Source organism: Dipodomys merriami, unplaced genomic scaffold (assembly GCF_024711535.1).
Source record: "Dipodomys merriami isolate MVZ:Mamm:240054 unplaced genomic scaffold, mDipMer1.0.p SCAF_1, whole genome shotgun sequence".
In the NCBI taxonomy this organism is placed as follows: domain Eukaryota; kingdom Metazoa; phylum Chordata; class Mammalia; order Rodentia; family Heteromyidae; genus Dipodomys; species Dipodomys merriami.
Window position 1 is genome coordinate 43,645,900 of NW_027202270.1, and position 13,906 is coordinate 43,659,805.

Here is a 13,906-nt window from a genome sequence, read left to right on the forward strand (position 1 = left end):
GCAAAAAGAAGACAGGGAGACAAGAAGTAGGAAAGAAATGGTTCAGGTAATAGCCTCCCTAACCACTCCCTTACTGTGTACCCCAGCCAACAGTAAATAACTGGCCACTCTACATCTCCCCACTCCGACTGCACAGGCCAGATGGTAGGAAGCTCAGTGCCAGCAAGGCTCTCTTAGGGAAAGATTCCTCAGAAAAGGCATGCATTGAATAGCAGAGCAGCATGGCTGAGGTCCATGAATTGAAGAACACTAGAGATAGAACTTTATTGTAATGAAAATGAAACATGGAAGGAAATTGGCTTCCACTCACTTGCAGTGATGATAGGACAGGGTTCAAAGCCACAGCCATAGTTTACATAGAGTTCTGGAGACCTGTGTGGTAAGTGAGAGTCTATGGTGCCACTAATATGATGGTAGACCAGGAAACAAAGAATAAGACATCCAATGTGTGAGTCCCAGAGTTTAACACAAGCTCAATTATTTTGCATAAACATCCATTTTTCTCTGTGATTTATTCAAGCTTGGTGGTAAAATTTCCAGGTAAGAGTTACCACTTGAAAGCTGTATAATGCCTCTCAGTAATATATTCTCTTTAATGCATCTCTCAAATGTTACTAAATATTATTAAGTACCCACAGCATATCAGGATTAAACACCATGTTGTGGGGAGAGAGACAGCAACAAAGCCAAATTTAAAACCAAACCTGGCAAAGAATATAGCATCCTTTGAGTAAGAGATATGCCTTTTTCACTATGGATTTTGTCAAGTTACCATGAAATTTTCTCCCCCAACCCCCATTATTAAGAAATGTATTGACATATACTACTGAATTATTTTTCTCAGGTACAAGAAAGTTCTTGAGACAAGTTCAGGACAGCTACATTTTGTGAGGGAGGTTATTGTTCCTCTGATTGAGGGGTCTTGGTCTACTCTTTTTTATTTTTCCTTTTGGGCTGGTCTTGGGGCTTGAACTCAGGACTGGGGCACTGTCCCTGAGATTCTTTTCCTCAAAGCTAGTGCTCTACCTCTTGAGCTACAACACCACTTCTGAATAGTTAGTTGGTGAGAAGAATCTCTGATTTGTCTGCCCCAGCTGGCTTCCAACCTTGATTCTCAGATCTCAGTCTCCTGAGTATTATAGTCATGAGCCACCAGTGGCCAGCTCTACTCCACTTCTTGAATCAAAATTGGTTTGGTGACTTTGTTGACCAATAGAAATCAGCAAATATGAAATGTTGAAGCTTTTAGTTTATTCCTGGGATCCTTGGGGCACTTGTTCTTCATAAATCACCATGTGAAACATGTGACTTCCACGGTAGAGTAGCCATGAGAACACATGGAAGGAGATAGGTCAGCTGGTCATGCCAAAGTTGGCTCCACAAACCTGCTTAGCCACCAGCTAAAATCCACCAAATAAACTCAGCTGAGCCATCTTGGAGCCTGTGGAGGCCTGCTGAGAACAGGACTTCTAAAAGACAAAATGTCTGGAAGGCTGTGGTAACAAGGCTATTTTTGCTGGCTATAAGCAGGGTCTCTAGAACCAAAGGGAGCACACAGCTCTCTTAAAATTGAAGGTGTTTATGCCCGAGGCGATATCAATCTGCCCTAGGCAATATCAATTTCTACTTGGGCGAGAGATGTGCTTATGTATATAAAGCAAAACACAACACAGTGTCTCCTGGCGGCAAACCTAACAAAACCATAGTAATCTGGGAAAAGGTAACACAGGCCCATGGAAACAGTGGTATGGTTCATGCCAAATTCGGAAGCAACCTTCCTGCTAAGGCCATTGGACACAGAATCCGTGTGATGCTATAGCCCTCCAGAATTAAAACTAATGAAAATTAAATAAAGTAAATCTGTGCTCTTGTATTAAAAAAAAACCCAAAAAACAAACAAACAAACAAAAAACAGCTGACATGAAATGTTACAGAAGAATCGCCCAGGCAAACTCTATCTGAATCCCACACCCACAGAATTTGTGCAGTATTCATAAAATGGGTGTTGTTTCATGCTCCTAAGTTTCAGGACAATTTGTGATGAAGCAGTGGATAAAACAGATACGCTATAAAATGCCCATACGGTACTCCTCTGATAGTGGGTATCGACTTTTATTCAGTTAGCCATCTCCACTTCATTTTCACCAAGTGACTAAGGCAGACCTACAAGCTATAGTTAACAAAGTTATTCACTCATATTCTAAGAAATGAGATTAATTATTTTGCCTAAAAGGTGACTAGACAAGCATTTTGAGAGTGATGATTTCATGGCTCCATGACTAATAATGGACCCAAGCATGTGCCCACGGAGTAAGTTTTATACACTTTCCCCTAGTCTCTAGCTTGGCGTGGGGGTGGGGAAGAGTCAGGGACAAAAGCAACCCTGTCTGTCATTGTGTGGCTGTTGGTGGCTTCCATAGCTCTGCACAGTGCTCCCTGACCCACTTTATCTCTATTTTTAAGAGACTTCCTAGTCCTTAGTTGTATCAGTTGTTAAACATATCCAAGATCACAAAAGATTTTCAAATAGTATTGCAGAGTTTCTGGTAAGCAGAGAGGCAAACCCCAAAGTGTCCTTTCAATACTGAGCCCAAGGATCTAGCACAAGCCAGGCTTTCTAAACACTTAAATGATCCCCGCCATCTCATGGCCTCTCTCTCTACCAAAGATTTTGTGTGTTTTTCTCCCCTCTCCATCTCTGGTTTCTTTTTATGAAAAGGTTCATTGCCTATGTGCCATGAGCAGACAGGCTTATCGAATGAACTGTAAATCTAATCAGTTTGGCACAGGGGGTTCATGGGAGCCATGTAAACAATAGCTGGAGTTGTGTTAAGCTTCAGTGACTCCAACTGATTCCCAGTTTGGTTCATTTGTGCAGAACAGTTGGAGATACAAAGCCAAGCCCATTAATTTCCAAAGAGCAATTCTAACAGAGGAACGGAGCTGTCGATCCCCAGGAGGTTTTCAATCCAAACTCCAACTACTGGATTTTATTTATGGCATAAGGTATGTCTCTGAGTTACTCAATTTCCTTCCATTTCCCCAATATTCTGTATTTCTACGGAGAGACAGGCAACTCCTGTTGAAATTGGAATCCTGTGGCGAAATGAGCAGAGAACTTTTCCAAATTCCTATGGCCCCTATAATTGTGATCAAATGTAGTCCTGGATTGCCTACCCAGGATTTTCTTTCTTTCTTTCTTTTTTTAATGTAGCTGAGCCCCAGGTTACCTCTGAAAGATGGACTTAATTACTTTCTGTTCTAGTTCTCATTTACATACATTTATAGGAACATTCAGTTTTGACTATGAATTTCACTGTCACAATTGTAAAGTTTAGGTAGCTGCAATATTGAAGTCACACCAGTTTCCAATCTCTTAAATTACTCAAGCTTCATTTCCAGATGGAAAAATGAATATTCACCACAGCTCCATTAGGAATGCCAATTTCCCATGACACCCTGGCAACTGGGCAATGCTGTTATAATACTGTGCTAATTTAAGGCATTTTCTGGTCCTCAGTGCCTTGTATTTACATACTAGCTGAAACTGCAAGTGGAAGTGAATGGGGCTGATGATATTTGCCTTGTCCCAATTTTTCTGTGAGAAGAGAAAAGCACTTCTGCTTGAAATAAGCAGATGTGAAAACACTTCTCACTAATCAAAATGTTTACCACTGGTTTATAAGAGGCTGCCTGAGTGGAGGCGGTGAGTCTAATATGTATACTTAGCGAGAGGAATTTATTTAGCACAACAGGCACTGGAAGCAGAACTTTTGCAGCTTAGTTCATGATGACCACTGGCAATGCCACACCTAATTGTTTAGTAGGCTTTTGGCAGTTCCTCATCTTGGATTCAAGAGTTGTTCATGCTGTGTCTCTCTTGGCATAGACTCGCCCACCAATACCTAGTAACTTTAAGTCATTACAGCCAGAAGAAGTGCAGGGGTAAATGCAAGGAACACTATAAGAGTCAAAGGATTAACTTGTATAATATTGTATGATATGTCATACTGCATTAAAGAAATTTTAATTGGAATAATTAAATCTCTACTATTCAATTCAAAAATCAATTGCTCTCAATTTGGTCACAGGTGAATATTCATAATAGGATAGTCACAAAATAATATAAAGAAGGCAGAAAATTAACCAATGTGATTCTGTAAGAAAGCTTGGCATAATAGCCAGTCTAATTTCTTTCTATAATAATGGCCACATAGATTAGCAGAAAGTGACACAGGATGCTAGGCATGATGGTATCTACCTGTAATTCCAACACTTGGGAGGCTGAAACAAGGAGGATTAAGAGTGAGAGACCAGCCTGAGGTAACATGGTAAGTCCCAGGCTAACCTTGACTACATAGTAAAATCCTGTCTGGAAGGGGGAGAGTGAACAGGTATGTGGCAGGAGGGGGGGTGGAGAGTAGGAGACTCCTATTTTACATCCATGATTGTAAAATCCACAGAAATCTACTTAAAACTAGATCAAGATATATTATTGGTATTCAACAAAAAACTATGGTCAAGGTAATCAATTATGGCAATAAAAACTAACATTTGTGGAATATTTACCCATTAGATACTGTCCAAAACTTTCTACATTGAGAAACCCTTCTTCACAATCGCCTTTACAATAATTTCTCTTAGTGGTCCCATTTTCTTCATTGGAAAAGTAAGAACCATCAGGGACATGTCATACCACTAGAAGATGTTGGGCCCGGAGCTGGGAAGGTGGCTCAGTGGTAGAGCGCTTGCCTTGCATGCATGAGGCCCTGGGTTTGATTCCCCAGCACCACATAAGCAAAAAGAAAAAAAAAAGCCGGAAGTGGTGCTGTGGCTGAAGTGGTAGAGCGCTAGCCTTGAGCTGAAGAGCTGAGGGACAGCGCCCAGGCCCAGAGTTCAGGCCCCACAACCGGACCCCCCCCAAAAAAAGATGTTGGGCCCATACACAGTTGTGCCCCTGAACTAGCATGTAATTTGAAGAATAGTTGGCATGGTTCTAATGTCTCAGGCACTGTGGTGATAAAGAGAGACTTCCTACCTCTATCTCCCATCTCTGTGATGGAGTAGGGAGGACACAAGGGATTCCCAAGTCCAGATTAGCTTCTGGAAAAACCTTGAGCACCGCGTGTCTCTGAGTCCTTCCACTTCTCTCCCTGAAAATTAGGTTCTGCTGACTTTGATTGACTACTATATTATATGCCTGCCTGAGTTTCTGTGTTCAGAGTCAGGCTTCTTAAAACGGTTTTTGTTTGGGGATATTGCAGGGGGGGGGGGAGTGGGGGGAAGGGGGAAGGGGGTAGAATCCAGGGCCACTCACACTAGGCAATAGGCAAATGTTTTCTATCTCAGAGCCACATTCCAACCCTAAGGTTAGGCTTTTTAAAAATGGATTAGAAAATAACTTTTCAGTTTTTGTTTTGGGATCACTTCTAAAGGTCATAAAGCTTTTGTACTACAAGAGACTATAGAGATTGCATACATCTCCTTGTTGAGTTGAGACCCACTTGAAGGATGAGGAGCAGACCAGGAACCAGGCTGAAAGTCTCCCTCATTTCAATTTGGAACAGAAACAGCATGTTCTGTTTCTCAACAACCCAACATACTAGAACATACCAGGTTCTGCAGGGGCATACCATCATGGATGTATTGGCCCCGGGGCCATAAAATTGCTGAGCAACTCAACTCTTGGGTGAGGTCATTCCATGCCTATGTTCTGGCATCTTCATGCCACTGAGCCTGGATTTTCTGCTTTCATGGATGTTCCCAGGCGATTACCATCCTTGCTACCCAGATACCATACAAAGGGTGATAATCTGCCCACTTTCATACTACACTTCAATCCAGAGGTCTCGAGGAGAGGAACTGAAAAAGCAGTCCTCCTGTGTGTAGGGAGAGGCTGTCCCCTGGATTGTGTTGATCTATTTCCTGGGTCCCTCCTAATATCAACGTACATCTACTTATGTGAAGATGCCTTGAGTCACATTTACTTATGGCCTGAGTGCAAACCTAGTTGAATTTTCAGTAAGTGAATGCAATTATTCGAATTAAAAACTATGTTTGTGAAAGTTGAAGTTTAAGTCACAAAGAAACAAAGAAGCTTAAGCAAGTATATAAAACAGAAAGTGCTACTTCCCACCCCGTTTGATACCACTCCCTTGAGATAATCATTGTTAATACTTTAGTTTACATCCTCCCTTTTGTACATGTAGGAACATGTTTATATGTGTCTGGTTTTCAAACTTTGACTAATGCTAAAAGCTCCTTATTAGTGATCGTAAGTCAAACTTCCAATTCTTAATGTACCAAACTCTACTCTGGGGATCCTAGAAACAAAAACAATAACATAAGTACAAGATGACAGCAATCTAGCTTTGGCAAGTCACCCCAAATGTACAAACAAGTCAAATCCAATCAGTTAAAATTAGGACTCTAGTTCTTACTATAGTTACTACCAAGAATTATGGAACTGAGTTGTGTTCTGATTCTATATAGCTGAGCTACATGGAAGCCTTAAGCATAGGAAGGCTGGGGTTTAATACTGGCTGCTAGTTTACTTAACACTCAGAAGTGGCTCTACTTGGCACAACCTCTGATGTTCGGTGCTCCAGTGATATCTCCTGGTTACAATAGTAACTATGGCTAGGTGATGTTTTCTTGTTATTTGGGGAGGTGAATTTAATTTGGTTTGAGCTGAAGGAACATTCTCTCCAGTCTCTCTGTGACTAAGGCAAGCTCACACCCAGATACCTGAGGGCTGTGCCTCCACATGCCAGAGCTGAGGCAAAGTAACCCCAGGTGCTACTTATCTGAAGGGCTCCCTAGGCTGCTGAGCACCTGGCAGCTGTCCAAGGAGGGACAGCTGTATTTGTGGAAGACCAGTAGCTTCCACGGTAAGCATCTACCCCTTTGTGGACCTGTAAGCAAAAAGGGATCATACCTTGCAAGCTGAGGGCTGGTTCCTGGTCTCAGATTATCAGTTTCCATTTAGTACTCTGTACCAGAACAGGACACATGGGTACAGGGTGTGTAGTAAGCACAAATCCCAGAAGAATCTGTCTTCATTGAGTCATGAGATATCAAGGAGTCCTGTTCAGCCAGGAAAAGAAAAATAAAGCCAAAATGATCCACAGCAAAAGACTGGATGGTTTTAGCTTTCCTTCTTATTTAGGCACAGCTTTGACCTCTGATGTAAGTAAGGGTTTTTTTTTTGTTTTTTGTTTTGTGTGTGTGTGTGTGTGTTTTTTTTTTTTTGTCGATGGTGGGGCTTGAACTCTGGGCCTGGGCGCTGTCTCTCAGCTCTTCAGCTCAAGGCTAGTGCTCTACCACTTGAGCTACAGTGCCACTTCTGATTTTCTGGTGGTTTATTGGAGATAAGAGTTTTACGGACTTTCCTGCCCAGGCTGGTTTGAACCACGATCCTCAGATCTCAGCCTCCTGAGTAGCTAGGATTATAGGCGTGACCCACCAGCGCCCGTAAGTTTTATTTGTACTTTTCTGTGCCTCTTACCCCTAACTTTCTGTCTTATGTAGGAACAACTTTGACCTCTGCTATAAGTTTTATTCATACTTTTCTGTGTGCCTGGAATACTGTTGTCTGCCTCCATTTTTATACATCTGCAGAATGGGGTGTGCAACGTCTACTTCCAAAAGAGGATCAATTTGTTTTAAAATACAGATCAAACCACAGAGTCTCAATTGTAACAGTTACCAACAACTTCCTAATTTGTCGTGCTAATAGCTAATAGCATAACAAATTATTTAAAAAATAATAAAAATATATATTTTTTATTGGTCCTGGGGCTTGAACTCAGGGCATGGGCTCTGTTCCTGAGCCTCTCTGTACTCAAAGCTAGCACTCTACCACTTGAGCCCCAGTGCCACTTCTGGCTCTTTCTGTTTATGTGGTACTGAGAAATTGAACCCAGGGCTTCATGCATGCTAGGCGAACACTCTACCACTGAGCCACATTCCCAGCCAAGATTGCTACTTGACATAAAACTAAGGTAATATTTCTCAAAGTTAGTATACGCATTCTGAAAGAATTTCTAAAATTTGAGGCTCTCCTTTGGATTGTGATCTAAGAAAAGCGTTCTGGATCATCCGGATGACCATCTTGTAACCAAATGCTGCCTGGAGCTCATTATCTGCATCTGTGTTTCAAAGGGAACTAGCGCTAAACCTTCAATGCTACCCTGTACACAACTTTATGTACAAGACAACGTGCTAAATTGACTGGACAACCAACAGAGCAAATCTATAGACAAAAGCTGATTATGAGGACTAAAAATAACAGCAATGACAACAAAAAGAAGCAGCCTCAAATAAATGGTCCGTCCTAGCCCAGATCAAAGAATTGAGTCACCAAGTGAAACAGAAAACAAGCAAATGCATCTTCCTATTACTAAACCCAACTCCAGCAATTTCCTTTCTATAGAATACTGTCTATCACATTCTAAAAGTGTTGCTTATTTGAATTTTGCTGATCCTAAAATTTTTATAATTTTTAAATTATGAATTTTTATCATTTAACTTATAAAATTTAATTAATGGATACATTTTAATATTATATTTTAGTATTAAAACCCTTAAAAAGTATATGGCTAGTTTTGTGTTTATATTTAAGTATTGTTGCCTATAAAAATAATTTGAATCATTGCCTGAACTGACCAGCAATTTTTCCATTAAAAGAAGTCTATAAATTTATCAAATTTGAGAAACACTGATGACAACAATATTAGTTGGACTTGGTCTCATTAAACAGGAATATTCTTTTGTGTGTGTGTCATTTCTTGGGTTTGAACTCAGGGTGCAGGTGCTGCCTCTGAGCGTTTGTACCCAAGGCTCTACTACTTAAAGCCAAAGCTCCACTTCCCGCTTTTTGGCGGTTAATTGGAGAAAAGAGTCTCAAGAACTCTCCTGCCCAGGCTGGATATGAATGAACCACGATCCTCAGACCTCAGCCTTCTGAGTAGCTAGGATTACAGTCATGAGGCACCAGCGTTTGGAGGAATTTTCATTTTGATGTTAGCTACTATAAAGGAATTTTCTTGGCACGTCTCTTTCACTCTTTCTCACTCTTGCTTTCTCATTCCCCTCTCTTTCTTACTCTCTCTCTCTCTCTCTCTCTCTCTCTCTCTCTCTCTCTCTCTCTCTCTCTCTCTCTCTTTGCTGGGCCTGGGGCCTGGGTACTGTCCGTCAGCTCTTCAGCTCAAGGCTAGCGCACTACCACTTGAGCCACAGCACCACTTCCGGCTTTTTCTGCTTATGTGGTGCTGAGGAATTGAATCCAGGACCTCATGCATGCAAGTATTCTACCACTGAGCCACCTTCCCAGCCCCTTTCAATTCCTCTTTACCCACTCCCTCTATGCCATCTCCCTTCCTTTCTCCACCCTTCTCTTTTTCTGTCTTGCCATGTTGCCTACTCTGAATTTCTGGGCTCAAGGAATCCTCCTGCCTCAGCCTCTCAAGTTAGCTAGAACTAGAAGGCACACCCAGCATGACTCTTCAGTAACTTTCAACCTAAGATCAAAACTACTGTATTTTCCTAACATTATTAAACATTGCACTCTTTACATGCACATTTTTTATATGTTAATCTACTCTTTCATCAAACACTAAATACCTACAATATTTCCTAAGTTCCTATGGAGTTATTAAGAATGGCTTCCTATTAATCTGTTAAATAATAATACCATGCTATTTTAATTGTAATAATTTCATAATTCATTTTACAGTACTTAGGATCATTGTGCTTAGGATATTCTCTGGTGCTCATATATGCATTTTTAATGCATATTAGAATATTTTATCAAGTTCTTACTAAAATCTAACTGGCATATTTATTAGTATATTTATTAGAGCTTAGTTTAAATGGTCAACTTAATAATATTGTGCCTTTATAGCCAGTGATACAACAATATAGGAAACATAGTATATTTCATATATTCAAATTCTTTTATACTTTACAAATGAAACAAATCACAAAGTATATTAACAAAATATATTAAAATTTTTCCTACTTTTTTACTTTTAATTGTCTTGTCTATTTGGGCTGCTCAAAAATACTACAAACCATGTGACATAAACAACAACAATGTCTTTCTTCATCCCAGAAGCCAGAAATTTCAAGATGAAGGCACTAGCTGATTCAATGTCTGGTTAAGACTGGGTCCTCGTGGGCAGCACCTTCTTGCTGTATCCACATGGAGCAGAGGCGCCAGTGGGCTCTCTGGAGTTTCTTTCATAAGAGTACTAATTCTACTCATGAGGTTGGAACCCTCATGACCCCAAGCTCTGTCCTAGCACTATGGAATTGGGGATTCAATTTTTTTATATGAATTTGGTGGGGGGAGGGGACACATTCAGACAATAGCAGTAATGTATTGTGCATGCATATGTGTGTATGTGCATGCACATGCATGCCTGTGTGTGTGCACAACTTACCATGGATAATTTTGTGTATTGTTTGTAATTACAAACTATTGATTGCATAATTATTCTTTTTTTTTTGGGGGGGGGTCCGGTCGTGGGGCCTGAACTCTGGGCCTGGGCACTGTCCCTCAGCTCTTTAGCTCAAGGCTAGTGCTCTACCACTTGAGCCACAGCACCACTTCCGGCTTTTTTCTTTTTGCTTATGTGGTGCTGAGGAATCGAACCCAGGGCCTCAGGCATGCAAGGCAAGCGCTCTACCACTGAGCCACCTTCCCAGCCCTGCATAATTCTTCTTTTTTTTTTTTTTTTTTTTGGGTCCGGTTGTGGGGCCTGAACTCTGGGCCTGGGCGCTGTCCCTCAGCTCTTCAGCTCAAGGCTAGCGCTCTACCACTTGAGCTACAGTGCCACTTCCGGCTTTTTGCTTATGTGGTGCTGAGGAATCGAACCCAGGGCCTCATGCATGCAAGGCAAGCACTCTACCACTGGGCCACCTTCCCAGCCCCCATAATTATTCTTGTAACTGCTCCTTCTGAATTCTTATTCATTCTGATGATCAGGCACTTCTAATTCTTTTCATTAATGGCAGATGCCTTCCCCCTTCTCTCCCCCTACCCCCCGGAGATTCTGGGGTTTGAATTTTGGTCAAACTCACTTGCTAAATAAGCACTCTTACTGTTGGTCCATGCCTCCAGCCTGGCTTTTTGCTATTTATTTATTTTTGTCAGTCGTGGGGCTTGAACTCTGGGTCTGAGCACTGTCTCTCAGCTCTTCAGCTCAAGGCAAGCACTCTACCACTTGAGCTATAGTGCCACTTCCAATTTTCTGGTGGTTTATTGGAGAGAAGAGTTTCACGGACTTTCTTGCCCAGGCTGGCTTTGAACCACGATCCTCAGATCTAGCCTCCTGAGTAGCGCTTGGCTCTTGTTATTTTTAAAAATAGGGTCTCAGCAGGGCGCTGGTGGCTCACGCCTGTAATCCTAGCTACTCAGGAGGCTGAGATCTGAGGATCTCGGTTAAAAGCCAGCCCGGGCAGGAGAGACCATGAGACTCCTATCTCCAATAAACCACCAGAAAACCGGAAGTGGCGCTGTAGCTCAAGTGGTAGAGCGCTCGCCTTGAGCTGAAGAGCTGAGGGACAGCGCCCAGGCCCAGAGTTCAAGCCCCATGACGGACAAAAAAATAAATAAATAAAATAAAAAAAAATAAAAATAGGGTCTCACTTTCTGATTAGGTGTTAGTCTAGACCTAATTAACCTATATCAGGCTTCCAAGTAGCTAGGATAGCTTCCAGCTCTTCATTGAGAAGGGTTTTTTAGAATTTTTTTCTTCCCTGGGCTGTCTTTAAGCCACCATCCCAACAACCTTAGCCTCCCACGTAACTACATCATTTAATCTTTCTTATTTTAATCTTGCTTATTTTGATGATGACACTTGTGTTGAGTCCTTGATGTATTGCAGTAGTTTTTTTTTGTTGTTCTTTTTTTTTTGGTCATGGGTTTTGAACTCTGGGCTGGGCCCTGTCCCTCAGCTCTTCAGCTCAAGGTGAGTAGTCTACCACTTGAGCCACAGCGCCACTTCTGGTTTTCTGAGTAGTTTATTGGAGATAAGAGTCTCTCGGACTTACCTGCCACGGAACGGCGATCCTCAGATCTCAGCCTGAGTAGTAGGATTACAGGCATGAGCCACCACGCCTGAATGCAATAGAAGTTTTTTGAAGATATGATTTTATTAATAAAATTGATACTCTGAGGTGATGTGGCCTGCCTATTTCCCAAGATGCTCATCCTAATTTATCACACACAGTTATTCAATTGCTTTCCTTCAGTCTTCTAATTTTAAAATAAAGATTATTTTATTTCCTTTAAATATTTGGATCTCATAAAAAATATTTTGTTTACAGAATAGCAATGTAAAAGGTCCTTAAGCCTTTGTCACACTTTCCTTAATCAGATCCCTTACATCAACTTTTAATTTAGTGATAACATTGCATAATAACACACTATTGCCTGTTTCCAAACAGTGATGGGTTAGAAGCAAACACTGGGTTGCTAATCTTCTATGCTTGGGCCATGACAGACTCTGGGTTTTGAGCAGCAGAATGTTGGCATTTTTGTTCTGCTTTGCTCACTGCTTTGGCCCAAGGAAATGAATTGGATGAGTGCCCTTCTTTTTTCTTCAGAGATGCCATAGATTAATTTTAAAGACTTTCTTTCATCTACATAACAGAACGAGTTCAGATTGCCTTTTAAGCCATTATCTGCACTTAAGAACTTTGTGCTGGAAGTCATACCAGTCATACAAAAGGGGTCTGTTAGGAGCACAGAACAATGAGTGTTTGACATTTTTCTCCTTCGGCCTCCAGAAAAGAAGCAAAGGGACTATTTTATTGCATTTATGTATTTCATAAAAGAATGTGGAGTTATATTTATGTGCCAGTAAACTTGATGGAAATGACAAAAAGGCGGCACTTGTTCAAAGGGGACACTCATTAGTTCCTCATTCCTACTGGGTGGCTCCAAGCAACGAGGTAGCTAATTATTCCATGTGCACATTCATTTAAATGTAAGGAAAATAGGAGCAGCACTTACCTGTGATGAAACTCAGCTTTACTTTGTAGGGACAGAGTATGGAGTTAGTATATAACACATACTAACTTTGGGTTGAAATGAGGCTATGTACACAAATATTTCAAACTAAAACTAAATTTTAAAAACTTCTTTTGCTTTTTCATACAAGTGCTTCTTGGTTGCTTTTTTTTTTCTTCATCCACTTCCTCTCTTGATTTCATTGATTTTTGTGTGAGCCTGTGTGTGCACACATTCCTGGAATATAAATTGCTTTAATTAAAAACCACCTGAGCCAGAGAGCACACCCTGGCTCAGGAAATCTAGTGCTTTAGCCTAGCAGGGTGAAGATTTAGTAGAAAGGGTTTTTATGCCCTGGTTGCCCTTCTAAAAGAGCTATGGTCCCCCTCTACCCGCTCCACCCCCAAGGACAATCTCTTCTTTGAACCCACATGAAATGAAAACACATTAGTGCTCTTTTCGGAACAAAGAAATATACATAGGAAATAAAGACATTGTTTTATCAGAGCTTCATCTTCTACTCTGACGTAAGCAGGCTGGGAAACGAAAGTGTCTCCTTCCGAGAGGAAAGTGGCTCAAGTCTGGTTTCTCAGTTCTTAAAATCCCAATAAATTCTATTGGAATTATAAAGGAATAGAAGCACACCTTCCTGTTTTCTCCTTGCTGTTGCTCATCATAGCCTTCCCTATTTCCCAACATGGGCTGCAAGTACTGCTAGCTATTCAGAGAGTAAGAATGGCAAACCTGGTGACCAGGGCTGAGCCTGGGCTGCTCATGACCATATTAACCAGATGTACTGAAGCTGATTTTGCTTCATTATAGGAGGAGGAGCTCTGCTCTCAGAATCTGGGTTACTCAAAGCACAGCAGAGAGCAAGAACCCTGTCTT

At 41.2% G+C, this 13,906-nt stretch overlaps 1 pseudogene; it reads left to right on the plus strand.

The window, feature by feature from the left end:
* The first annotated feature begins 1,481 nt into the window (after positions 1–1,481).
* Positions 1,482–1,849, plus strand: LOC138828085 (large ribosomal subunit protein eL33 pseudogene; annotated as a pseudogene).
* The last annotated feature ends 12,057 nt before the right edge of the window (positions 1,850–13,906 follow it).